The 27,451-nt window shown below is 41.5% G+C and overlaps 1 protein-coding gene across 2 annotated transcripts in view; it reads left to right on the forward strand.

Annotated features, from left to right (window-relative positions):
- The window catches only part of oprl1 (opiate receptor-like 1), a 170,994-nt gene that overhangs the window by 19,793 nt on the left and 123,750 nt on the right, over window positions 1-27,451 (forward strand). The window lies entirely within an intron of this gene.

Raw genomic sequence — 27,451 nt, forward strand, 5'->3', positions numbered from 1 at the left:
CTGAACATTAGAGCGACACACATAGGTGTAATTTACAGGGAGGATATATCTAATTTCTAATAATGGCTTGAATGTAACGGACGTTCATTAATATCAACAAGTTACACACTAAAGCTTTAAGCAGTGATGCAGAATGACAATCTGTGGACTTTAGTTTTTTTTTTTTACTTTTAAACTTTCATTTTAATTTTTAATGTGAATTGTGTTCATTTTGAAAATCAGCAGCAAATCAGCGGGATTCTGCGTGTGCAGATTCTGTGTGGCCCTCGTCATTATATCCACATTACTGATGAGTATTTATCAAAAAAATCATAAAATAAGAGTAAGTATTCTGTGAAAGCACCAATAGTCAACCCTACAATATAGTCACAATATTGACATTGATGTATTTGGTCAAAAATATTGTGATATCTGATTTCCTACTTTACCTCACCATAGCTTTGTTTTAAGGTTTAGGGTTAAAAGCCAAAGCCATCGGTTTAGGCTAAACATGAGTCAGTTAGTAATCAGTAAAGTTGCAGCACGTGAGGGCATCTGGCTCCCTCAAACTAAATCTGTGACCACTCAAGGTGTATTTCAAAGCACACGAGCCACCCTTAGCATGTGTCTACCTATGTGTGTGTGTGTGTGTGTTTGTATGTATTCCCTGTGGATTTGATTAAAAAATCTCGGCTCTCGTGGAGCACCTGAGGGGGGGGGGGGGGGGGTGTTTCAACCCCCCACCCCACCAAAAAAAAAAAAACACACACACACACACACACAGAATCATTCCATCTGTCACAATGCTTTTGGCTCAGAAGGTGGCAGCCTCCCTTATTTAAGTGCGTCGGGGTTGGATGAAAGAGCTGATTACACAAGATGGCCGACCACCACACTTGCCATCACCAAATGAGGCCCAGCAAAGCACAGGTCTCTGCCCTCATTAGCCTCTACTCCACCGGCAAAGACGCAGTTGACGACTCCACTCACACAGCTCCAGAGGTTTAGAGCAAAGACCCATGTCGAGCAGAAAAGGGAGCCAAAGAACAAGATAACAAGCCACTGCTTTCTGAACAGCCACAAATTGGTGGCGATCAGAAGGTTCATTGTGTGAGCAAAATTTTTATCTGAAATATTCACAGATGCCAGGCACAAGAAGAATCCAGTAGGTAGTTGTAGATAAGGGGTGCAGACGCTCCACCGCCTGATCACTACTGCATCGTCCATCTTTATATACAGTCTATATGGTTCAGAGCTCATGTCCCATAACAGTGGGCTGCCTGATCAATCCACTTGAGAGACTGCAGAGAGAGAAAGAAAATAAAAAACAGGTAGGCTAAATTAAGTTTGTTTACTCCGTGCACCAGATGTGACATTTTCAGTTATTAAGAAATAACCACAGCTTAGAAACATCTGAGTCATTCTTTTAAAGCATATGGGAAGAGGTGACATTTAACCTACACAAACACCTGCCCACACACAGACACACTTACATTTTACTACTACTGTGTTCACATTTCATGAAAGGCAAAACTGTAAAACTCCACCGGTTATGGTCTTCTGACCATTAAAAAAGAATAGCTGGAAAAGCATCTTTGACATCAGTCACAGGCGTCTGACGGGACACTATACATTTTGTAGTTTGGGTTTCCTGCCACCATCTTTATTTGGCCGGCAGGGTGAAGCAAACGGAAACTAACAAACTTGCAGGCGTAGAGACCCATCAATCATGCAAATGTGACACAAAGTATTCTTTTGTTAAGAATACATTTCTGCATGTTATAACAATAACTTAAACTCTTTAAAATCCTTCTTTGGGGGGGGGGGGAGTCTACCTAAATAACATGCCCAGATACATTGGCATTATAGATACGTGAAAAGGGAACGATTGTACACATCAATGTCTGTTTACAGGTCTTTGGAAGTACTACTGTGTATGTGAAAAAAAAGAAGCTTTTTGTGGGTTTAAAAAATGACCTCAAGGGACATCAGTTGAGTGTACATCGGTTTAAAAATGTAAAACTCTGGGGAGTTGCGGAGTTAGAAGTGAGCTCACCGGTGCTACTAGCATTACACATCCGAATTTCCTACCTATCTATTGGTAGTTGAGTTGCGTTGTGGGTAATGCAGGCCCCAGGTTTTGACAAGCAACAAGAATGAGGGGAATAAAAAGATGCAATCTTAGCTGCAACAATCTTTTAGACTGTCCATTGTCATTTCTGTGTGAGAGCTGATACAGCTCTGAAAGCTTTTTTTGCTCGGTAAAGAAGCAGATTTGGAAATCTGGGGGATGTAATACTACATTCTTTTCTACACAAGTATTGGAATGTTTCATAGTTAGCTTATATCTCACAAACTTTATTTTGTTCTTTACACTTTGCCTTTGCAATTCTTCACAGTCACAGCTCAGACAATTGAGTCACTCTGATAGCCAGATGGAAAGATGTATCATCCAACCCACAAAAACAAACTCACACTGCAATTATTGATTAGTGTAAAATGACTCCCTGGTGGCGTAGCTACATCAGATGGAGGAAAGAACCAAAGACAAAGGCAGGCTTGTGCTGCTCACTTGTCAGGTGTGATGGAGGGAGGCCGGCATCGTGAGAAAGAAAGGTTAGAACTCAGAGGAACTCTGGGATTTGTCCAGTGGGTGGTTCACATGGTTCTTTGAGCCAAAACAGAGATGCACACAAGGATTATATCAACTGGACTCCTCCCTGTTACAGATAAAGGAAATCAGAAATTCAAAGGGAAAACGAGCAAGAGGGAAGATACATCAATACAACATACACAAAGTGTCTGTGGCGGCAGACAGTCCATTGAGAGTCAAGTGCCTACCCTTCAACACTCTTTTTAAATTCCCAGACAGATACGTCTTGCTCAGAAGTCCAACCCTAACCAGCCTGACAAGAACATTGATAGTGTTTTAAAAAAAAACTGGATTAAATTAAATTAGGGTTTCTATGTTTAGATGCAACCATTCAAAATGAGTTCCTTCTACAATGTCGCAACTACTCTGTTGTTTACATTTGGGAAAGGCCATAGTTATGGCTAATAAACTATGGCTAAAATATGGTTACGATAACCAGTAAGGAAAGATTGTGGTTACGGTTAACAAAAAGCAAACATTAGTTATTGGTCTGTGATGGGACACAAACTCCCATCTGGATTTTTATGAATGTCCGACTCACTACAGTCCCATCCATCATGGCATCCTCTCTATCCTAGTCTTGCATTGCCAGTCCTTCCTCCACAGCACCGCGGAGGAGGGTCTGGCTAGTCCACACAGCATTCCGGGATGGGAGAAAAATATGCTCTGGTTTATTGGTATTTCTTTAAACCACTCACGTCCGTCTTGGGCGGGAAGGAACTTGTTTTGGTGGAACATGTGTTCGTTCAAAGGTTATTTTAGTCGTGCAAAACTTAGATTGGACAGATAGTCCAGCTAGCTGTCTGGATTTACCCTGCAGAGATCTGAGGAGCAGTTAACCATAGTCCTCATAAATCCACCGGAGTTTAGAACGCCAACACAAAGAAAGAGGAAGGTAACGGACATCCGGCCGAAAAATGAGGAACAGCCGGCGGAATTTCCGGCAGCACGTGAACAATCCTGGAAATGAAACGTCGTCGATATAGACTACCTACACCCTTACTGTCCGTTGCTCCATATGAAGTCTAAATAAAGGTATTTTGGCACTGGGCGGAAATTGCAAGGAGCAGAATGTCCAATATGAACACAATACCTAGGAGACTGGACTGGGTAGTTGTTACTGGGACACAACACCAGCAGTAAACCTTTACATGACTGCCAGGACGAGAATATATGTCCATTTAATTTATCTGAATAAGACAGCTGGTGCCTCAATTTAAGTTTCAGCTAAACATTCAGAGCCTGGAGGAACAATAACAGCAACCACAATTTGTCTAGTGGGTGCTGTGTTATGACAGTTTTGACAAAATCCAAACCTATCCATTAAACTTTTATTGCTGTTTCGTCAACAGATTCTAGCTCATCTATACGGCATCGTCAGCAGCTGTTTTGCGTTTTCTCTCCATCTTTCTCTTCCCCCACTATCAGTGGAAATGATACGTATGCGCAAGTATTCTGAGCCGTCCTTGTGTAACATCAGAGGATCCTGCTTACTGTAAAATGAGCCAAACGTCGTACTCTGGCATCAGGAACTTTTTGATGCTTGGTAACACAAATTCCAGGTAAAACACAGTTTAAACCAGGTCACTCGTTTAAAAAAGAAATCAAGGGATACAGCACCAGCAGTTCATTACAGAGGACCCCTCTCACCCCCTCCATCACTCTTTCCATTACTTCCATCAGGCAGATGCTGTTGGAGCCATTTTGCAGATTTGCCTTATTCCATTTATAATCATGTTAGACATCATGCATTTTCAACACATTCTTACTCCCATCTCGTAAAATACGGACACTTGGTCGGGTGCCTTTGGCGTTGCTACTGACGCTTAAAGTCTCCTTTAGCATCATATCTAAACGTGCTGGGTCGGGACTATTGGCGTCACTTTTGACGCAGTTAGGTTTTGGAAAAAGTTTGTGGGTGGGCTTATAAAAGGTGCGTTTACGTGACACACGGGACAAGAACGGGACAGTTAGATTTAGGAAAAGAAGAACGGGACAGTTGGGTTTAGAAAATGTGAACCCCAGTCTTCTGTGTTGTTCGACCCATCAACCATACCAACCACCCTCCCTATGCGGAATTTCGGGCGTAGCTGCTGCTCTGCCCGGTGCATTCTATACACAAGCTGAAGGGTGATTTTTGCGTGGTATCTGACGCTAAGAGCCACTGCGTCCATATTTTACAGTTCAGAGTGAGAACAGGTTGGTATTTTTCTGTTGTGTTTTTTGTGTATTTTGCTCATCATTGCTATTATTGTGATAATTGATATGATGAGAAATCTGATAGGATGATGTGATATGGAGCCGTGGTGACACCTTCGATTTAGGGCAGGTGAACAGGTGTTCAGGTGCAGCGGAAGAGCAAACCATTTTCAACTGCATAAACACACCATCCGGCGACTTGCTCTAGAAAACTTCTGTTTGGTGTTTATTGATTTATGTATGCATTTTGCCCTTTAACAAATGGCTGAACTGTGACACTAAGAACAACAGAATGTGCGTTGATGTACTGACAGCTCCGTACACACGGTACAAAATATCTTTCATCCCTTCTGCAATAACTATTGCAAACAACATGAAATAGACACTGCATAGCGGCTGTTTTGTATGTTTTCAATGTGTGTTTGTTTCAAATGTGTGCTGTTAATGAGTCACTGCATGGGACAGACAATAAAGCTATCAGTCTATTTTTTGCTACGAAAATCATTAAGAGAAACAATCATTTGGTCTAAATGGATGTGACAAGTTGTTTCATTCAAGCTTTGATTTGTTCTCACACAGGCTCTGGTTAACCAACAAGAGCAGTACATCCATGCATACTTTATACTTGCACATTGTAAATACAGTACACAATGAATGGGTGCACATAAACCAACCATACATGCACCTACACATCATCACACAGATACAAGCTGTGCATGCTTTGCGATTTGCTCAACACTCTTTTAGTTAGGTTGACTTTTTAGAAAAAGTAAAAGAAAAAACGGCAGTATTGTTGATGGAGCAGCCGCAAATCATCGTTTAAATGGAGTTAACAACAGATGGAAAGTAAAAGCGGCAGACAGCTGTTCAATCCACCTCTTTTTTTTGTAAACAAAACACAAACGATAAAAGCCACGAAGGAAAAGCCATCAAGCAGCATTAACTGAGGGTTGCGTGTCTGTCGAGGATATTCCTCTCTCAGCGTCTTTTTGCTTTCCGTTTTCCCGGTGTGCTCGAGTACTTTTCCTGACAGCGCTGCGAGCTCTGTGTGTTTTTTTAGCCATCAGTGCTGTCACAGAGCAGTAGAGAAAAAAAAGTTTAAATTTTTGGCAGCAGAGATACGCAGTGCAGGTGTAATTTTTGGCTCATAGCAATAACAAGAGCAGGGATTTCTACGAACAACTGTTTAGTGCTCCATGCAACAAAACGAGAAGGTGGACCACAGGGAGAGGGAACCATCATGCTGGATAGAACAACACAATGTAATTCTGCTAAATAAAACATCACATTCATTATTAATTTCACTTGTTTCCATTTTAAACAAATTGTAGCCTATACGATTGCAAAACACATTTTCTATAGGCTCAGTCTGCCACTTTTTAGAAAAACAATTCCAGTGCTGGTCCCATGCTATCTGAAATTTGGATAGTCACCATGGAAACATTAATTGATCATGTGACAAGGGCTGGGAAGATTTGCAGAACAGGCAGCCAAGCGATTGTACTCTGATCCATTGGAAATCACAGTTGGGAGAGATGGGGGCAATCATATTTCAGAGGGAGTACAGCACAGTGGACCTCCCTTCTAGCCCTGCCCCTGCACAGAGCAGCCCGGAGACAGAGAGAAGAGAGGATGGCAGGCTGAAGCTGTGTTTACAGGGAGAAGGGGCGTTTGAGGAGGAAAAAAGTGTTGCTTGGAAGGATTTTTGTATGGAAATAAGGGTTTTGTTTCCATAACAACACACCGTTCCATGTTACACATTTTGGGACATCATCAGGCCTTAGCTTCAGTTCTGAGATCTGAAAATGCCATCATTCCTTGAAGCAACAACACACACACATTGCAAAATCTAAGGGTGTCGGACATTTTTCCCAACAGGCATTGGAACAAACAGGCTCAAGGGAATCTCTCTCTGCATAGACAATGTCAGGTGAACCATAGTTGGAGCATTTCCAAAGCCTGTTTAATCATCAGTGCCATCCCTGAGCAACTGAGTGAGCAAATATCGGGGTGTTTGATAAGAAGTGAAAAGGACAAAGGACCTTCCTCCACAGCGCTGCAGAGGAGGGTCTGGCTAGTCCACACAACATTCCGGGATGGGAAAAAACGTGCTCTGGTTTATTGGCATTTTTTTAAACCAATCACAATCGTCTTGGGCGGTGCTAAGTGCCGGACGGAGCAACGGTGCCTCAGCAACTGGTGGAACATTTTGTGATGTGTACGTTCAAAAGTCGTTTTAGTCGTGCAACAGAAAACTCCGATTGGACAGATAGTCTAGCTAGCTGTCTGGATTTACCCTGCAGAGATCTGAGGAGCAGTTAACCATAGTCCTCACAAATCCACCGGATGATGTTCCGCCGAGGAACGAGGAGTCGAGGAGCCATCAAATAAGGGCCATGAGATACAGCCATAAGCTACGGTCGAATAGTCCTTGGCTTTGTCCGAAATCTCCCACTGATTCACTACTCCCTATATAGGGATTTGATGTAGAGGACTATATATGAAGCTCATTGGCTAAACAAAAAAAACACTTTTGGACACTACTCAGGGCATGTTTTCGGCGCCATTATTTACGTCAATGCTGTCGCACGATTAAAACGTGTCAGATCAACGTTGGACGGTGGAACATCCGTAATAATTGAAAACGGGTCAATGTGATCTTCTCACATGCACACATAATTTTCCTGCCATCGTAAAGAAAAACTAACTATTTATGAACAGCTTTTATAGCTCTTTGGAAATGGCACCCCATGTCTTCCCCTAATTTGTGCCGTAATAGCGTAACACATTCAATTCACAAAATATATTCTCTCGTCCGTTTTTCTTTTTCCTTACGCACCATGCATGATGGGATATAGGGCTTGGTTGACTGACCATCGATGTCCACTACTTTTCATGATGCATTGTGGGATACTTCAAGTCCACTATATATAGAGTTTTTTTGTGATTGTTGCTGGCAAAAATCCTTGATTATGCGGCACGTTTTCTTAAAATATGCGATGGAATATGCAGGATATTAATACAATTTTATGCGATGAAATTACGGGAACTTGCAAAAATTGCAGGAACTTGCAAAAACTGCGGTTTGATGAAAAAGAGAAAAAAAAGTGATTCCCCCAACACCCTGCTTTTCGATGATGTTCACGTCATTACGTCACTTCATAATGTTCCCATGGCAACAGGGGAAAATGGCTGCTCTTGTGTGAAGTAAACACAACATTTTTCAACTTTCTGCTAAGATATATTATATGACTTTGTTGCAACGAAAATGCGTAGATTATGAAATCATGCAAGCACCGCATATTTTGCGCGGAAATCGGCAATTTATGCGGCGAAAGTGCGGCGTATTTCAAAAAATGCGGCCCCCACATAAATATGCAGACTTTGGCTGATTATGCATTGAATTATGCGATTGCATAATCGCGTTTTTCTGGAGGGACTGCCTATATAGTGAGTAAGGAGTGATTTCAGACACAGCCCTTTTTGCTTAGGAAGGTTCCTAAAGGAGTGAAATGGCCCGGAAGTAGTTAACTGGCAGCCATGCTTAGCTTGAATTTCATACAGTCTTATCAATTGGGATTGTGGATTTTAAATATGAGTGGACAGGAGGGTGAGCATTGGCAACCAATAATAACAAAAAGACTTTCATAACTTGCATCTTTTATCCAAGAAACAGTGGTCGACTTTGAAAGATGTCCCTGTTTGTGTTTAAACAGCATTTTTGAAACATCGCCTCTAAAGTACAGCTCTGGGGGAGTGTTTTGACAAGCACGTTGTGTTTTTGCAATTAAAAATGACATGTAAAGTGTCTAACTATGACAGCACTCTGAATGGCTTTTGAGTGTTGCGTGCAGTCTTTTTCTCAGAGCTTCAGTGTAGTGGGTGTTAGGACAAAATACAAATCAGGGAAACACTGGGTGTCAAAAAGAGACCTTTAAATTGTTTTCAAGTCTGTCATATTGATTAATGTACGTGAATAAAAATATATAAAGTGTGAAGACAGACATTTAAATCGACAAAACCAAGCTCTACGACAGCAACTAAAAATCCGGGACAAAAAGGTGAGAGGTGATATAGCTCAGCTTAGTCTATATCCATGACTTTCCACCTCTGGGATTGTTCCATGGCTGACGAAAATTCCACCGGATTTCACTCTTTTTGGCCGGATGTCCATTACCTTCTGCTTCCTTTGTGTTGGCGTTCTAACCTCCAGTGGATTTCTGAGGACTATGGTAAACTGCTCCTCAGATCTCTGCAGGGTAAATCCAGACAGCTAGCTAGACTATCTGTCCAATCTGAGCTTTCTGTTGCACGACTAAAACAACTTTTGAATGTACACATGTTCCACCAAAACAAGTTCCTTCCCGAGGCTATTTTGCAGAGGCACCGTGGCTCTTTCCAGTGCTTAGCTCCGCCCATCCCGGAATGCTGTGTGTACTAGCCAGAGACTAAGCTCAGCTAGACGTAATAAGAATTTCAAGTTGCCTTGTGACCGAGCCATTTTTGATTTTGAATATGGTGAAGGAAGAGGATGTGAGGAGTGAGGACGAGAGGAGGAATGTAAGGAATCACAGAAAGAGAAGGGCAACAGAAGACAGATGTAAAGTAAATCTGTTTTGCCCCCCGTGGCAATTTGTTTTTTTTCAACCTCTATTTCCTATGTTTTCTGAGGGGAACAACTATCTTTGACATTGGTCCCGTATTAAGCGAGATCGAGATCGTTAATAGGGCAATTGTTCAGCTTGTATTGACCTTCCGAAAAGTGCCACTGACCGATTATAACCGACTCGATTATAATTCTACGTGTCTGGCAACATTATGGAATGTTAAGGTCGACCTTTCTGTTAAAGAGTAAGATCCTTTTTTTAAACATAAAAACATCCGCAAAATTGCGTTCGCTAAAGCCACCAGACTCCATGTAAATAAACAGTAATTTTAGCATCGCAAAATACACTTCATTCAAAGTCGACAGTAACAAAATACAACTATGAAAAGACGTTTTAGTTCTTTTTTTCCCAATTTTCCAACACTCACAACTCGAGTTTTGGATGAAATAAACACATAGTTTACCGATTTACATGTGGAAATATGTTGGGTCTTTACACGCTAAAAGTGTTGTTTTTTTAAATGAAGTCTGGTGGGTTTAGCGATTGTGATTTCTGTGCTGTTTATGGTTAAACAAAGAGGATCTTACTCTTTAACAAAAATGCCTATCTCTGCAGGGATCCTTTCCATAATGTTGTCAGACACTTAGAATAATAATCTGAGCCTTTCAGTGACAAAATACAGCACTGTTTAAGGGCTGTATAGACCAATTTGTTCACAGTAACAACAACCGGGTAGATGTTATATGTCAACACTTTGACAATCGTTAGCTTGGACAACTAATGTACCTATTGGTCCACAGACTAAAGAAAATGACACCACCCAAACTAGCAGTCAGCCCAACCGGCGGCAAAGACAAAACAAAACAAAAAAAAACAGGACAGAAAATAAGCACTACAGAGATGTCAAGTTATGGCTGAAAATGACAACAGAAATAAAGATGTTTGCTGATTTCACATATCTCCGCAATTTAAATCCACGGCCATTTGTCTATCTGGAAATGATCTGGAGTTAGTGCAACTTCACCGTGATTCAGTCTATACTGATTGGCTGTATGTATGTTGTCAAAAGAAATCTGAATGTTGCTGGAGTTTTTTGTTTTTTTCTTCATTTGAATACCCAGATGGAAAAATGTACAACAAAGTGGATTTTGCTACAAAGGAAGTAGACAGTACTGTATCCTGTATTAGAGAAATAGAGGGAACATTATTGAAGGTACAACTTGTTTTATTTTCTCAATGGTTTGCTCATTATCAGAAAATATTCCATAAATGTTGATACATTGTTTATATGCCTTTCAGTAAGGTGTTTGGTGTGCGTGTTCTTGTGTATGTTTTCGCTGTTCTATGGTGTTAAAAGAAAGAAGAGTATTCCTAAAGTCAGACCTTTATCTTGGCCTAAGATCCCCAAAACATGCCCACACTTTCATTTACAAAGCGGCAGGTCAAGTTTGTCAGTTTTGACCATCTGCTGCGAAGCAAATCTGGCATTTGAACTGAGTTTTTTGTTACCAGAGAGTCTAATTAGGTTGTGTGTGTGCTCTGAGCAGCACTGAGTGGCCCAGTTATCTGAATCTCTGATGGGAAGCAGGCGGCTGCTCTATGAGCTGATGGAAAGTTTGTCTAGTAGGTTGGGTATTTATTAGTCTATATCCTTGATGTTCCACTTTGGGATTACTTCCGCTTTCTTTGTGTTAAAATTTTTTAAAACTGCTCCTCAGATCTCGGCAGGGTAAATCCAGACAGCTAGCTAGACTATCTGTCCAATCTGAGTTTTCTCTCACACAACTATTTTACAGCGGCTCCGTGCAGAGATTAGCGCCGCCCAAGACGATTGTGATTGGTTTAAAGAAATGCCAATAAACCAGAGCATGCTTTTCTCCCATCCCGGAATGCTGTGTGGACGGTCTGGCAAAGCAAGACTAGTTATTTATTTATTTATTCATGCATTCATTTACCAGGGACAGTGCACAATAATCAACGTTTTAAGCCCAGTGGTTAAATTGGTTAATAGGGCAATTGTTCAGCTTGTATTGACCTTCCGAAAAGTGCCACTGACCGATTATAACCGACTCGATTATAATTCTACGTGTCTGGCAACATTATGGAATGTTAAGGTCGACCTTTCTGTTAAAGAGTAAGATCCTTTTTTTAAACATAAAAACATCCGCAAAATTGCGTTCGCTAAAGCCACCAGACTCCATGTAAATAAACAGTAATTTTAGCATCGTAAAATACACTTCATTCAAAGTCGACAGTAACAAAATACAACTATGAAAAGACGTTTTAGTTCTTTTTTTCCCAATTTTCCAACACTCACAACTCGAGTTTTGGATGAAATAAACACACAGTTTACTGATTTACATGTGGAAATATGTTGGGTCATTACACGCTAAAAGTGTTTTTTTTTTTAAATGAAGTCTGGTGGGTTTAGCGATTGTGATTTCTGTGCTGTTTATGGTTAAACAAAGAGGATCTTACTCTTTAACAAAAATGCCTATCTCTGCAGGGATCCTTTCCATAATGATGTCAGACACTTAGAATAATAATCTGAGAAAATACAGCACTGTTTAAGGGCTGTATAGACCAATTTGTTCACAATAACAACAACAGGGTAGATGTTATATGTCAACACTTTGACAATCGTTAGCTTGGACAACTAATGTACCTATTGGTCCACAGACTAAAGAAAATGACACCACCCAAACTAGCAGTCAGCCCAACCGGCGGCAAAGACAAAACAAAACAAAAAAAAACAGGACAGAAAATAAGCACTACAGAGATGTCAAGTTATGGCTGAAAATGACAACAGAAATAAAGATGTTTGCTGATTCTGTTCAGACCAAAGATTTGCATCGAGACAAAACCGTTTCAGAATGTCTCAGATGTTTCAACAGCCCATAAAAAAGTCAACCTGTAAAGTCAGCTACAATAAAATGATCCATGATCCATTTTATTTCTGTTACAAACTGTTAACGGGGGCTCAACGTGCCGCCCGCGAGCACATCCGGTCAAGCGAGCTAGTGAGTGACTGAAGTGAGGGAGGGCCTAGTACAAATTCAATGGTGATTTACAGCCTTGAAGTATGGTGGTCGCTATGGAAACGGAAACTTGCGCGTGTTAAACTTGGGGACGTGTGATAGGATTTGAAACCAAATAAAACGATTCCAATAAAAAAATCGTAATTTTTGAAACGATTCAAAAATGATGCCCACTCCTAATATAAAGGTATGGGCGAAGGATGAGATAGTATGATTAATCATGATTGTAAGTTTTAGCTTTAGGCCATTTTTTAAAAGGAAATAAATATCATGCTCGGTTTCACGTTCATACTTCTGTTTGGGGTTTTATCATGTTTACATGCTTTAATTTTCAAAATCCATTCAAACTCATGTTTCCTCATCATTGCTGGTGTCCATTTCTTGGTTATTTTCAAACCTTCAATGCCATGGTTAACACGATAATCCATTCGGCACTTTTAATGGTGACGGATCGAGCCAAATGTCTCTCTGAACAGACAGAAACATCAAACATTTATACTTTAGCTCAGAGACATGAAGCTGAATAGCTGAGTAACCAATTATGCACAGATGGTCTGTGTGTGTGTGTGTGTGTGCGTGCGCGTGTGCGTGCGCTTGGAGTCCCAAAAAAAAGAAAACGCCCACACACACACACACACACACACACACACACACAAACACTGTCGATTTTGACCTCTCCTCAGTGGGCTTCAAACCAGTTCAAAGGTCAAAATCTATTTTTTTTTGTGTGTTTTCATTTACAAACGCACCCTCGGGAAATGTGTGTGTGTGTGTGTGTGTGTGTGTGTGTGTGTGTGTGGAGGTGTGTGTGGAGGTGTAGGTCGAGCCTTGGGGTGTTATTCTGGGTTTAATGGTTAAAATAGATTGAAGCAGATGGGAACAGATGCAAAAATAGAGAGGGGTCAATAAACATATGCCGCAGTATCTGATATCCTCTCAGTGTGTGTGTGTGTGTGTGTGTGAGAGAGATCAGAGTTCCCTGAGAGCCATTATGACCCTGCTGATGAAATCATGTTTATTGATTGGTTTTTTCCTTTCATCCGTCACACAGGTTTATCTGTGACATCACAGCGCGTAGAATATTGCTTCAGGACACAGCCGTGTCACTGATTGGCGATACACTTTCAGGTGAAGGTTAAAAAAAAAAATCAAGTAAAGAAGGGTACGGAGTATGCACTTATTCGTTGTCTTTCCAAAAGTTAGAAGATAAGTTTGACATCAATCTCTCATGGCTCTGGGTGGGGTGCACAGCTGGAGTTATGATTAGCTTAGCTTAGCATGAAGAGTGGAAGCAGGGGAAACCGCTAGCCTGGCTTTGACCAAAGTTCAAGTATTAGTTCACATATAAGTCCCACGAATTAACACATTTTGCAATTAGAATATTTGTAACACATGCCCACAGTAATTAGACTAAAACTAATACTAACAACTTTTCAAGCATAAGCACAACGGGATGGCTCAAAGGTATGACAAAATGTGGAGAACACACGTTTGCTCAATTAAATCAAATTTATTTAAATAAAAAAAAGTAAACGTGCTATCAGTTTATCAGTGTGTAGAGTATGCAGGGGCGCATAGGGGGGGGGAAGTTAGGACAATTCCAAGGGCCCATGACTGACAGGGGCCCCAAAAAATAGGTAAAAACTAATATAAAATTATTGAACCATCATCATTCAGTATATATATTTCAAATATAATAATAAAATGTATGATCTCTTTGTTTTTACTTGTTTTTGGCAGTCAAAGTTAAATATCCCCATTGACCAAAAGGTAAACATCCATATTGACCGACCACCCCCCTGTATCTGCATGAAATGGTTTGGTCCTGCCTTAGCACACTCAGTGACAGTGTTTAGTTGCAGTCAGCAGTGTTGCCAAGTCCGCTTATTATAAGCGACTTTGGGCTTGTTTTTCTGTAAAGTCGCTTACAAATATTGGTAGTCGCGGGTCTCATTTCTTTTGGGCTTGTTTCTAAAGTGCTTGTTTGGGCTTGTTCCCAGCTCCATAATAAGTTGTCAAGCAGTCTTCCCTGTTCCCTCTGTCCCGCCCCCTTTCCCCATACACACAGGAGACAGCAGAGTTTTTTCCCACCCACATCCTGCTTCTAATTGGCTCTGACCCAGATGGCAACGAGTACTAGCCAATCAGAGGCAGAGAAGGTCAATCTGTTTTTTTCTGTTTAGGAAAACGTCAGTGAGTGACGTTTAAACGAAAATACGCGCGAGTCGCGACTGATGGTGAGTGACTGGACTGTAGGAGAGTTTTTGGAGGAACAAATGCCCGGGGCAGAGTGGGCGAAATACGGGAAGAAATATAACAAAGACTGGGAGAAAGAGAAAGGAGTAAAAGAATGGATTCAACCCGTCGCGGGTTGAATCAATAATTTCTCCTGTTTCTGGGTTATAGTTATTTAAAAATGGGATCTTCTGCCGTCCCTGCAATAATAAAGAATTTGTGAATTCAGGATGATATTTATTTGTGTATGCAAATTTTAATTATCAGAGGTTTACTGTGTATATAATGTACTTGGTATCAGTCTATATTTGATATCCCATTAGATTTCTAATGTTAAATAATGTTAATAGGTGTTTTAACTTGTAGTCATTGTCCTGAAGCTCAGGGGGGAGAAAAATAAATAAACTACCGTGTGTACAGTTTTGCAAAACTGCGCACAGTTTACCAATCTGTCCACATGGATGTAAATTGACAATCTGTACCCACGGATTGTAAAACCGTGCACACAGTTTATTTATTTTTCTCTTCCCGGAACCTAGGAGGGGTCCGTAGAAAAAGGTGCTTTTTTTGGGCTTGTTTTCACAGGCCTGGTTGCTTTTTTATCTCGCGAGATCTGGCAGTCAGTAGATGTGCCAGAACTACAGTGACCACAATGTTGCCTAGTAACGTTAAATCAAAATCTGCTTTTAAAAAAGGAAAAGAGAGAGGAAAGACAAAGGAAAGGGTGTCAAACTGTAACCCAGTTTTTCACCAAGAAAGGTGGGTAGCCTATAGTCTGTGAGTGGTATTAGGCCGTTACACACTGCAGGCGTCGTAGCAGCATGTCAACCGCATGGCGTGTCAGCCGCGCGTGCGTCCGTTTATATTTCGCTCCCATTTACCAGGTTAGAGCTTACCCCACGGCGGTGAGACGGGCTGTAAAATGCAGCCGACGCCAGCACCGACGGGCGTAGCGTGTTGGAAGCGTTTCCAGGCAAAATAGAATAGGAAAATATGTTTATATGTGCGTACGACACGAATGCATATTAATAAATGACATCTTGATGTTTGAAAGTCTAGGTTTTGACATCAATGTAGATATAAATGTAATACAAAATTTCAGAGAAAAGAGATTTTAAAAATATACGCTTGTCATACAGAACGAAATATTCTGTAACATATTTTGCAGTCAATACTGCCGGCGTTGTCTTGCTTTAATCAAATCAGTAGGCTATATATAAATGGTAGGATAGGCTACGATAACAACGTAGTGTGTGTTCTGAGGGCGGTCCAACATCAGATAGGCTATATAGGCTCTTTACAGCTACACTAAGTTGTTATAAACGGACAGCCCACTTACCCATTTATCAGAATTTTGATTCTGTCCGGTATTATCCCGAGATCAGCCCTCCCTGTACCTATCAGCAGGAACAGCCGCGTATCCGGAACCACGTTCTTGGTGTGTACGACACAGAAAAATCCAACCTGGCGGCACAGCCACAAGCGCATACCACTTACTCGCGGCGTGCGGTGTCGGCACCGGCTGAACCTGTTGGCAACTTAATGTCCGTAGTGAAATAAGCTAGCTAGCTGCTACAGACTGTGTTAGCCTACATTTAATCACCATTTTATCAGTTCAGGGAAACGTTTAGCAAGATATTCATATAAAATCATTGTCCCTGCCTTTTAGCAGACTTAACAACAGATGAGTCAGCAGCACCGCGTCCTTCCCCCTAACTGTGCCCCTCCCTGTCCCAGTGAAGAAGGTTAGCATCATTGCAAGGGAGTCCGTGGGGATTTCTCGGTCTCTCTTGCTCTTTTACCATTACAAAAAAGAAAATGAAATATTTATTAATGACAGAAATTCAAACACATTTAATAAAAACTATTATTTTTTCACATAATGATCATTATGAAATAAAAAAAAAACAACCTACTCTCTGTACTGGATGCTGGACAGTTGGAAACAGTGAGTAGCTTACCGAGATACAGACAATATTAAATATAATCCGTTTGTTTACGTTTATTGAAATTGAATATGGTGACATCTATAGATACAGGCTTTATTATTCCCATCATGAAGGGCAATTTATTTGATCAAATTTGCATCAAATAGTTTTCAGAAAAGTGTTGGTTTACCGTACCGTGTATAAATGCCATCAAGAGCAGCTGTTAAGTGGTGGTGGGGTGTAATAGAAGCTCAAGCCCCACGTTACCCAATCAGAATCCAAAAATAACGAAAAAATTTCCTCTCTCTTCTCTTCCTCACTTCCTTGGCTGCCTAAACCTCCGTTTGTCTCAGTTTAACACGTCAAACGTTCAATCAATGTTTTTCCAAATCTCCACTCTGGTGGAGTTTTTAGAAATAATCGTTTTCAGAGGCAAATTCTCCGTTTCGCGTGTAACAAAGGGCACAAAACGCAGGGAAATGTTTCGGTTTTCAAAATAACCATATACGCGTAAACCGGGTATCAGAGAGACATCAGCAGAAGAAAGCAATGCTGTTATTTCATCTGGATGTGCAGAGAGAGAGAGAGAGATAGCGTGAGGAGGGGTGACGTGATATCTTCTAGTCCTTGACCCTGTGATCTGAATCCTCTGGATCCTACAGCTGAATTGATGGTGTGTGTGTGTGTGTGTGTGTGTGTGTGTGTGTGTGTGTGTGTGTGTGTGTGTGTGTCCATCTGTTCCTGCTCTAGTTCGTTTGGAGTTAAACTGAAAGGATTTTATTGGCATAAACAATATTTCTTACATTGCCAACAGTCAATAAAATGTTCTCATCGAAAAAAAAAATACAATGAAATGACTGTTTCCTCTATCTGAAAGGTTTTATGTCGTACCTATGTCTGCTTTGGTTGTTTTGGTGTGTGTGTGTGTGTGTGTGTGTGTGTGTGTGTGTGTGTGTGTGTGTGTGTGTGTGAGACCGCGACCGAGCACGTAACGTCATGGCGAAGCCGTGCCTTCCTCCTTCCTAATGACCATGGTGAATTATGAGGCAATTTATTTTGCACTGCAAATGAATCCCTCGTACTGAGGACAGAGGGTGTTGTGTGTTGTGTGTGTGCTGGGGCGTGTGTGTGTGTGTGTGTGTGTGTGTGTAATAGACACCAAATATAGTTAGTTGTCATATGACTTCTCTGTCTGTATGACACAGACACACTCTCTCATCTGCATATTTTCAGGAAATGTCCTCCTCTGTAGCACCTGTTTCTGTCTGGCTTCCTTTCTGCCGTCTTCCCATTGTCTCCCTTTTTTTTATTTCTTCATTTCAGTTCACTTTATTGGAGTTAATGTTCAAATGAACAGCTTCATCCATATATTGCCAGTATATGGATATATTACACCAGAACGTTGCGATACTGTGTAGGGTCAATTGTTAAAAACAACACCCCACAGCTCATGGGATAGATATATTAGCTGTATTGGTAATGTCCTTTTACGCACCGGTGTCGCAAGACCGTCTTGAGAGAATCTTGGGATAACATATCCACGAAAATCCATCTTGTCAGGCTCCAACCTAATGCCAGAAACACTACATGCGAGCGTGGGTGGCGAATAGCCGATAGAAGCGGGGGTTGAAAAGCGGACTATCGTTTTCAATCGCTGCAGCGATCGTTTGAAGCGTCTCCTCTTATTTCCCCCGGTGTGGCGAAGGTGTCAAGCCAGGCAGGTAATCACATACAGGAAGGCCACTGGATACCCATAATAAATATGAATAAACCAAATTTCAAAATAAAATCTTAAGTCTTGACTTCTCAGCTGTGTCTACCGCGAGACCACAGAGAAGAGCACACAGAGAGCCAAAGAACGGACCCACACACACCCCCCCCCCACCCACACACACACACACACACACACACACACACACACACACACACACACACACACACACACACACACACACACACACACACACACACACACACACACACACACACACACACACACACACACACACACACACACACACACACACACACACACACTGCACTGCTAACATTACATTCACAGCTAACTGCTAACCTTATACTCACCTCTCTCTCTCTCTCTCTTACTCTCTCTCTCTACTCACTGGCTAACATTATACACCATAGGCACTATGCACTGTTATTCCTCAAAGGAGTCTGCTATTTGTTGGGTAGCCTAACACATTTTGAGCTTAACGACCCGGTACTGACCAGTCCTGAGCAGGTACCAGTTTAGTTTAGTTTACTGGTTCTCGATACCCATCCCTAGCCATAGTTATTCACTTACGGAAATGACAATCGTAACATTTAATCACTTCTTCTTCTTCTTTTTTTAATGGTGAAATTGTGTTAACTTGATCAGTGTTGCCAGTGGCACATTTTTAACATTTTATAGGTTTAAACATTATTGTATGTGTGGTATATTCAATTATAAAAATTCCATTACTAAGAAAACTTTTTTCCCAGAAGGTGTCACAGGTGCAGAGGTTAATATATATATAGTGTGAGCCTCTTTTTTTAGATAATTTTTGGTTGCTTTTCCACCTTTATTTGATAGGACAGCTAGGTGAGAAAGGAGGAAGACATCCAGGTCAGATTCGAACCCTGGACCTCTGCGTCGAGGCATAAACCTCTCAGTATATGGCCTGCTTCTTACCCCCACTGAAACAACCACCCGCGTGAGCCTCTTTTTAAAATAGACAGATATATAGCCACTGTTTTCAATCTCCGCTCGTTCTAGTTATCGTTTCAGAAAGCACTCACAAGCTCCAAGCGCTGAAAAGTGAAACATCTGCCAATAGTATTACTGAGTGTGGCATTGAAACCTATCAACCACCATGTGACATTACAGCCTCGTGGCTTTTATAAAATGTCTCTATAAAATGTTCTTTGAAAAAAGTCCAAGCGTTCCTGAAACTGAAAAGAACAACATCTCCTTTTCAGAGCACTGGATGTTCGGTTCAGCTTTCAACAAATGCAAGGTTGTGTCATGATGAACGTTGCCCTGTAGGCCGAGGACACGGCCGCCACGTGGCCATATCTCCCCTCAGAACAGGTGTTGAGACCCTCCGCTGTCAAAACACACTTGATGAGTTGATGTTTGTTCTCAAGGGACTGACAACATGGTTTGGTGAGGGATAGCCTGTCTCTTGTTGTCTCTTCCCAGCTGCAGCATGACTAAGAACCCTGCAGAGTTAACTGCACTGTGTGTTTAGGTAGATGTATACTAGGGCTGCAAGATATGAGGGGAAATATGTGATATCGTTAACGTTGTTAAACATCTAGACGAACGATATTACTTGATAGATATTAACAGACAGATATTAAAGTGTACTCAGTTCTACTGCTTTCAGTATTATTGCATTGCTTGTTGAATTTAAAAGAAATGAAGGGAAATCATTTCAAAAAATATTTATTTGAGCAACTTGAACATTGAATATAAAGGCACCACTAAAAAGAAAAGCGGCGGCTACATTGTAAGGTGCAGTTTTTTACTTATATTTCCTTCAAGAAATGTAAAAATACCCAAGTGTGTTTGCGATATGTCGCGGCAGCTGGCGTAGTGTTTGATGACGATTAAAAAAAAGATATATTATTGCAGCCATAATGTATAACGGTTTTACAGTGCAGTGATTTTCCCCTTGATTGTTCGTTTTTTCATGTTTTGGTGGTAGCTCTATTGTAGTACGTTTTGTGTATTTAATGGTGAATTGTATTTTTCCATTTTAGCCTGGCTGCTGGTCAAATTTCTCATTTGTTATAGGCTAATTTAAAGTGTACACTATATGGCAGCATTTAGTCTCGCATTGCCAGACCTTTGAGAAAAGTGGGGCTACACAAGTTAACGTTCTGATATAGTTAAAACAACTTTCTGGCTTGTTTGTACTTTTTAAAACAATCACAATTGTCTTGGGCAGCGCTAAGTCCTGGATGCAGCAACGGTGCCCGTTCGCCGGTGATAGCTGAAATAGGCAGCCAATGGCAGGCTTTTTTCCCAACAGTCTAAATTCTGGAAGTCAGATTTAAAACACCATTTACTTTTTTCAATTTTTCAATTCAAATTTTATTTATAGTATCAAATCATAACAAGAGTTTGAATTTTAATAAAATACACCATGCTCACCGCCGGATCATATTTCCCTGCACTACACCTTGCAAACACAGCACAGAGCTGTTTCCCCTCTACTCCTCTGGATGGAAACTAACTGTTGTTGGTTTTGTGGTTCTATTCTCGTGAATTCCGAGATCTCGTGGGTCCTCGTTGACTACAGCTGTCAGTCATGGCTGCAGCACAATTGAGCCGAACAGAAAATCAGCAAATTTTTCCTTAAGTTACCAGCTAACGCTAGTGGTAGCTAACTAGCGGTTGGTTACATTTTCCAAAAACAACGATCTAGTTGTAGTATTGCCATGTGTGACCCTGCAAGATCCCCAGTCTTTACATATGATGACAGTCTTTAACGTTAGATGTGAGATGGTTGTCTTTAGATGTGAGATGGTGTTAGACTTTAGTCTGCTCAGTGTATGGTAGGCATAAGTCTCTTTTAGTTTTTTCGGTTTTGGATTCTCCAAACTTTCTTAACGGTACAAACCCTGTCCTAAATTGCTCGTTTCAGCCTGATGAATGTCACCTGTTCCTTTCACTCCCACGCACGCTGACACTTGGTCAGCGTGTCCAAAACATAGATAGTGATGAAAAAATCTCCATTTAGTGTCTTTATGGAACGGCTCCGGGCGGACCAGCGAAGCTTAACCGGCTCTACGACGCGTAGTATTAAGAAAGACAATGGTAGCGAATAGTATGAAAGACCGAAAGCCCCCCTAAGGGTAAGGTTGGGGTGGTGGATGGGTCAAACACCATTTTCTGACCCCACCAACCATCTTTTCATAACCCTAACTGTCCGTTCTTGTTGCCGCATGTCAGTGAAGCGTCGTCCTGAGCCAGAGTGTCAAAAGTGGGTCCAAGAGGCCCGACCAAAAGCGGCGTCTAAATATGGCTAAAGGAGGCGTTAACATCAAGAACTAACGCCAAAGCCAGCTGACCATGTGTTGAATGTCCGCGGACATTCCAGGTGTTCACTGAAACATTGACATGTTGAATTAACATCGATGTAGTTGGGGGGAGTTGACGAGTGCAGAAAAGAATGTGAAACTGAATGCGTGAGTGTCTTTTTTTGGTGTGTGTGTGTGTAAAACAGCCGATAAAAAAATAAGCCTTTTGAGCTAACTCTGGCTCATTTTTCAGTTGATTTGCTGTTGATTAATTAAGCGTTGTTCCTGTCAAATAAACAAATCAATGAAATGGCGTGTCTGTTGGACCTGCAGAGTTTTAAAGGTCATCTTAGGGACTTGTTCATGCATTGAAAGCCTCCATTTAATCAGACACCTGCTGGTCGGTCAGTGTGGGTACAGTCACTAAAGAATTAAACTGCTAACTCTGATACTAACGGGGAGCCAGATGAGATAAGTACTGCGATGGTTTTTTTTCATCTTACTTTTGCCCTTTTGTTTTTTGCCTCTTTTCACACGATATGTGTTGTTGTCATATGGTCTGAAATCATGGCATTTGATTGAATTCAAAGTGAAGACATTATTTTAAACTGTTCCCTTTTCATAATAACATCTGTCTGTCCTTTTTATGCCCTGTCTTGGTCTCTCCAACATGTCTTCAGTAAAGAGGTAAGGTTATCCATAATTGGCCAAATCTCCTTGAACCTCTCTCTGCCTCTGCTCTCTCACGATATGTTTATCTCTGGCTGCTTTGTCCCGGTGTAATATAATGAGAATGGGTTCATTATCTAAATCTGTGTAGAAGTGGATTTCCAACTTTAGATTTGACTTTAAGTGGTTCCACACAGTCAAATTTTACCAGTCTTGTATGAAGTACTTGAAGCAATACTTGAGTAAAAGTACAAGTATCTTACCAGAAAATGACTTTGGTAGAAGTTAAAGGTCAGTGTGTAACCACCATCAATTCCAAGTATTCCTTTTGGCTTGACATTTTATGTTTGCGTTACCATGAACTGGGGTAGGCGCTCCATATTCATGTGCCATCTTGAAATCGTTAGCGGTAAAGGGACATACAGGACATACTGCTCCGCCTGTCGGCGTTTTAGCTGTCACATGATAAACTCACAGGTGCTGCTAATGCTGCTAATGGGTATCGTAGCTTCCCACACCCCGGCAAGTTTGAAGAAGGGAAAAATTAGAGGACCACACGTATTCAAAATCCAAATTTCAGGAACAAGACTCTTCTTTTCGCCCAGAAAAAGAATATTGAAAAGAGCAAGGGACCGGCTTTTTGAGCGTGAAGGCTATCAACTGGAAGTGAGTGTACATGAAGCGTGCAATCTAACAGCAATGATTTGCCAAACTGCTTTTTTCTTTTTAACAAATCTCTTGGGATTTTATTTTTGTAGTAAGGAGCAATGAAGATGCTTGGGGAAATGTGGTGTGGAGTAAAAGTAAAAGTTTCCAGAAATACAAATGACAAAAAACATACAGTCAGAGTCGAGACCCAGGCTGGCTGCATCGTGGAGTAAACCTCTATATATGGCACCGCCCGCTCTACCAACTGATCGAGGCCCTGTGGAAACAATCTTTATCTGGCAACACTACTTGCAGTTCTAATCCTACATGAATTTCCCATGAACACTTATGTTGTAAAGTGTTGGCCACAACGGTGCTAGGTGCATAGCGTTTGAGAGAGAGAAGAAGATGAAGCGACTGAACGGCGAAAATCATCCAGAGGAGTTGAAATTAAAATTACAAGTACAAATACTCATTCCTGTACTTACAGGTAGGATTTTCAAGTTTCTGCGTTCCCCCCTCTCTCTCTCCTGCCTTTTTCTCATTTTTCCCTGTCAATAATGGCCTAAAATGCCCAAAAAGAATCTAAAAAAAAAAAAAAAAGTTTCCCAAGCAAAAACCCACCCCCACAACGGGCAGGTTAGTAACTTTACAATATTACCCACCAATGTAAAAATGTTTTTTACCTGCATTTGCTGGATTGGCGGTGTTAATTTAAAAGCCATACACACATCCACGTATCACATAAGACAAACAACAACATTCATTCAGAATTAGTCATAAAACAAGGGCGGAGTAGTTGCGATAATAAAGATATTGCACAGTTCTTGAAAAATAATGATATTATAATATTGCACAGGTCAGTAAAATGGATTGTAAAAAACAGTGAGTGAGTATGTGAAGGATTGAGAGGGTGTATGACTGCAGGAGAAATGAAACTGCAACCCTGTCTCCTAAATGTTATATTGCATGTTGTCACACGCCAGCTCTGCGCTGAACAAAGAAAGGGCTACGAGTTGGAACTAAAAATACATTTTTTTTACGTAACAAACTTGATACAGTACACAACATATAGTGTGTTGAGGTGACTCCCTGACAACCGACTCTGATTTTTTGTGGCTGTTGCCAGAAGTTATCGTCACTGACTGAGCTGCAATATAATGAAGCTGACTAGCTCAAAGGTTTGCGTTGCCTTGCAACTAAATATTCGAACCAACCAACTTCAAACCAACGCAGAAGCGCTAGGAACATAAACCATGTCAAATGTAAGTAACATAACATTAATACCTGGTCAAATTTCTGGCAACTTTCAAATGTCTGACCCAACTCAGCCTCTGGGACTTGTCACTTGCAGGTGGTGTACTGGTGTGCATCCCAGTAGCTGCAGGCATTGCCCTGTGCTGGCAGGTCTTAATCCTTCCTTGCAGGGGTGGGGGGGGGCCTCGGCTGTGTGGCTTTTCAGTGGAGGGCCGAAGCCCGTTTACCACGAAGGGAAGGCGCAGATATTTTCCTGCGGTTTGGCCTCTCATTTACCGAAAACCCGTTTTTATCACAGAAAACAATTATTTCTAAAAACTCCAAGTGGAGATTTTGGAAAACTTTGTTTACACTTTGCATGTAAACTGAGACAAGCGGGGGGTTTAGGCGGGAGCGAGAGAGGAAGGAGGGCGTGATTGGTTGCTGTTGTTACTATTGTTCGATTGTGATTGGCTCGGGTTGCGCTTTCCGTTACACTACCACCTACAGGTCTGGCATGCTCTTGAAGCGCATTGGCGGCATATATACGGGTACATGTAAACAAACACTTTTCTGAAAAGTGAGAGGGTTGAAATGTCCGTTTATAAAATAACCTGACCACATGTGAGCGTAGCATGAGGGTCCTCTAGAGGGCGCAAGCAAATTTTCAGAAGCGAATGTGATTTCTAGGCGCCAATATGTACTCTTCAAATATCCTTTCGGTGCGGTGATTTGAAATTGTGCAGCGACACGCGTTTTCAAGGCATTTGAGGGAAGCGGGGCGGTAGGATGAAGCTCCGCGGTATGTCTGAGAAATAGAGTTTTGGATAATGTTCACGTCGGCAGCCTTACCTATATGCTAAAATATACAACGACTGAGGAAGCCTAGTGACAAGTCCATAGCGGTCTCAATGTTTTATTGTTTTATTTCATGTGAAAACTAGTTTACTACAGGAGTAATATTTGGAAGTGAATGCAGTTATGCAGGAAGTGTGCATTTAGTTTGCATGCTTGAGTATGTTTCCACAACAATGTTAGTGAGTAAATCTACTGAAATGGTCACCATAACAGTGGAGTGTGATGTGTAAGATGAAAAAGAGAGTTTAAGTCATGTATGTGTTTATTGGTATTTTGCTTTCAATGTTTTGCCTTCTTCAGGCAGCGTGTCTGGAAAGGCACCGTTGGGAGGCACTAGTTATAGTTAGGGTTAGGGTTAAGGTTAGGGTTAGGTGCCTTGAAGGCGGTGCGTGGTGCTGCCTGGAAGGCACTGTTGGGGCAAAAACCACCGAACCATGTTTTTAGCGAAACAGTGGATATCTGTACATCTTTGCCCAAGCGCCAAACCAGTTACAGAAGGCATCGATAAATTATTGGGGAGGGTCATGCCTCTTTTGACTAAAGATCCCAAAACTCCTCCGCTCCCTTAATTAAAGAGCGAAAGTCCGCGTGAAACTGTGCGGACGGACATCTGTGGGGCGAAACAAGTGCTTCATTTGAATAAAATAGCTTTACATTTGACCTAAACAGTTTATCTTTCTGTTTGACAGCTGAATGCTGTTCTATGTCACATTTTCTGAGGCGGGAGAGTGAATAAGTATCGTCAGCATTTGGCCAGCAACAGGGGTTTCACCAGGTAGAGCGTCACTGAGCAACATGTGGTTTGGCAGAGAAATATCTTTTCTTCACATTGGCAATAGATTGGTTCGGGGGGAGGCTGACTCGTCAGCACCGCACATACAAAAGGCCATGCAAGAGCACACCCCCCCCCCCCCCACACCGCCCGGCCCTGGGGGGTGAATAGCGGGTGTGCAATCATACCTGCTCTGGGCGCTGAGTGATTTCCATTACTGTAGCGAGGGCCTGACATGGTGAAATGGACGGCCCGTCCATTTACCATCATCTCGACTTATCTGTGTTCTTACCGCCGGGCATGGCACCGCTCCTACCCTGATCAGCCCCTTACGGCGGGCTTCTGCTCTCTCTCTTGATTTGAACCATGGACAGGCAGATTTGTGACCAGGGAACCTTTCATTTGCATTAAATCAAGGGCTGCTGTGGGGTTTGATGGTGAATGAGTGGAAGGAATTAAATGTGGAAATATGGTGATTTATGTGATTTATACGAGCAGGGAAAACTCCATCTGCTGATGAGGACCAAAAGGTCAGACACACCAAAACTAGAATTGAGATAAAAAAACGTCCAGGCTCTGACTTGTACTTGTACACTTTTTGACTGAAAGTAAACATTTTGTGCGTGTTGCAATAGCTTCATTTTCATGATGTGGACATTTTACACATTGAGGAAAAACAAGAATTAATTAAATGAATTTGATATATTGACACAAAGCACAAAAAATGCTTGTAATATTATTGTGCACCTAAACTTTGTGTTGCCTACATTTTAAATTGCATTCAGGGCTAATGTCAAAACATTCAGGGCTTAAGGCCCAGATGAATGATCATTTTCCCCATTTTATGTCTTACTTTTTCTTCTACATTCTTTAAATTTGTACTTCTTATAAAGCCTCTTTTTGTTCAATAACAATGAAAATAGTCCCACAGATCAGGCTTTGTTATAATCCCATGAAAGAATAGACCGCTTGAGTTGAGTTGAACTTTTTTAATGAGTTTTTTCATGCAGCTCTTTCTATCCCAGAATGCACCTGCAAGGCAAAGTCCCAAGCTGATTGGATCACAAGCTGCTGTTTAAGCAAATCAGGGCCGCGTTCAATCTCAAAGCGTTGTGCACTGTTTTGCTCTGATCTTCGTGTTGAGCGACATGTTTCCTTTGTGTTACCGGGATGTGAGATATGTTTTCTCCCGTTTGGTGGGTTGTGTCTCGTTTAGTATCACACCGGTGATACCCAATCAGCAGAGGCGTGTCTGTAAACTCAAGTTACGTGGTAATAAACAGGCGAGATGCGGTGGCACGACGGGACAAGCCGCACTGTAACTTCGAAAAAACACACTGCAAATAGACAAACCACAAGCAAGGTTAAAGAAAACATCTTCATTATTCGACAACACATGCGCGGCATTTAGCAAACATGTTGCAAATACACACATTACACAACCAAATACACAAACGGGCAAATATACAAAATGATGAAAAATGGAAAGCACACAACCCGAAAACAAATGCAACAGAAAAGCGCTGCATCCAGTTTATACAGCGGAAGTTCTCGCAGGCCTCTAGGCGAGTGCTAAGTGGAACAGCTTCACTTCGACCCCGCGGAGAGAGAGACAGAGA

This window comes from Perca fluviatilis, chromosome 5, assembly GCF_010015445.1.
Source record: "Perca fluviatilis chromosome 5, GENO_Pfluv_1.0, whole genome shotgun sequence".
Classification (NCBI taxonomy): Eukaryota; Metazoa; Chordata; class Actinopteri; order Perciformes; family Percidae; genus Perca; species Perca fluviatilis.